Source organism: Sorex araneus, chromosome 5, assembly GCF_027595985.1.
Source record: "Sorex araneus isolate mSorAra2 chromosome 5, mSorAra2.pri, whole genome shotgun sequence".
Classification (NCBI taxonomy): domain Eukaryota; kingdom Metazoa; phylum Chordata; class Mammalia; order Eulipotyphla; family Soricidae; genus Sorex; species Sorex araneus.
In genome coordinates this window covers 158,209,190-158,210,962 of record NC_073306.1, presented here as the reverse complement: position 1 = coordinate 158,210,962, position 1,773 = coordinate 158,209,190, and the positions used below count along the sequence as shown (strand labels likewise).

General features: G+C 37.7%; 1 pseudogene; it reads right to left on the bottom strand.

Annotated features, from left to right (window-relative positions):
* Positions 1-954: 954 nt before the first annotated feature.
* Positions 955-1,512, bottom strand: LOC101537856 (RWD domain-containing protein 1-like; annotated as a pseudogene).
* Positions 1,513-1,773: the final 261 nt, after the last annotated feature.

Sequence of the window (1,773 nt, the reverse complement as noted above, 5' to 3'; positions counted from 1 at the left end):
CTATCCTGCTGGATGAATAAGAGCATAAAGATTCACGTAAGCAAAATGAACACATAGCTCGAGTCCTTTTATAAACACACCAAAGGGGGAAAATAAAGTATCATAAGGTTTGTCCAGTAGGAGGAGTTGAAGTGGGGAACTATAGACAGTTTGTTATTAACTTAGTCCAAATAAATATTTCACCTACTTTACATTCTTAAGTGAATGATTACTGCAAGAACCTTATCTGCAATCTCTTAAATTTCTGGAATCCAGTCATTGTAGCAAATAAAAACAGACTCAAAAAAAGGAGATTGCATTCCTGAAGGGAGAAGTTCTGGTAGTCTCAGAATTAACACCAGGATCACTGCTTTGAAATTTGGGGATTCACACCTCTTCCACCCACAAAACTGCGTCTTTTTGTTGTCTCATGTTGTAAACAAGCATCCAGACACTGGTCCAAAATCACTCCCCAAATTCATCAAGAAGTATTGGCAAGTGTAATACATGAAGGCTACACAGCTAATAAATCAGGAAAGAAAAAGGAGAGCAACGAGGACACACAGGGATTCAATAGTCTAAGATTTACCCCCAGAACACAAGATTTCATTGGGAAGAAAAATAAGGCCCTTAAATTCAAGAACCAGGCTCACAAAATAGCTGAAAATCATCATCACACTCTTCCTTATAATGAAAAAAGACTGAAGAAAAGAACAGACACTACATAGATATAAGGAAATGGCTCAGAAGAAGCAGGCAATGAAATGACAGGGGGACAGGAAATAGTCTACCTCCCCCCATCTGTCCCAAGAAAATCTTTGAATTGTTTAAGCTTTTATTTTTTTTTAAAATTTTAAACTCAGCTTATTAAGTTCAGTGATGAAAACTTTAAGAATACTCTTCTAAAATTTTTTTCTTAGAAAATATGAAAGAAAAGTTAACACTCTCAAAAGATAGCCACAGATGCTGCTGTAGTCAAGCCTGTCTCCAGAGTTTGTCAGTTAAATCACTCTCTGGGTTAGGTGGGTAGTTGTCTGGAGACTCCTCCTCTTCCTCCCACTCCAAGTCATCCATTTCCTGGAACAAAGACTTGTCTACGTTCTCACCATGTCAACATCATCCAAGAACTGCATATCAGATGTGTCAAGGTTATGATCTGTTTCAAATAGCTGTTCCCCACTTTATTTTTTCCTATTTGTTCTTCTGTTTTTGTTCCTTTCTTTTTAGTTTCTAAGGGTTCTGCCCAAATTTGGGCTTCCAACTTCAGAAATTCTCAATTGTAATAAGAGCACTATGAAATAATCTTCTGCTTTTTCTATTTGTTTCTTTCCTTTTTCTCCTCAAGCTTCTATTTGATCTACTATTTTATTTAACTTTTCACTCATTCATTTAATTTCTCCTGCATAGCTGTGACTAAGGTAAAGATCATTACCATGCCAAGGTTTTCATCTGCCTGTAATGCAGTAATTTAAAACAAAATAATTTTAAAACATCTGAGACATCATTATCTCTTAGATGTTTCTAGGAGAACATTTCATAAAACGAGGGCTCCATCTGGATATTTTTCACTGATGTAAACTGGCTGGAGTGATACACAGCGGATAGGTGTTTGCCTTGAATGTGGCCAACCCGGGTTCAATTCCTCCATCCCTCTCGGAGAGCCCAGCAAGCTACCGAGAGTATCTCATCTGCATGGCAGAGCCTGACAAGCTACCCATGGGGTATTCTATATGGCAAAAACAGTAACAACAAGTCTCATAATGGAGACATTGCTGGTGCAGGCTTGAGCAAATC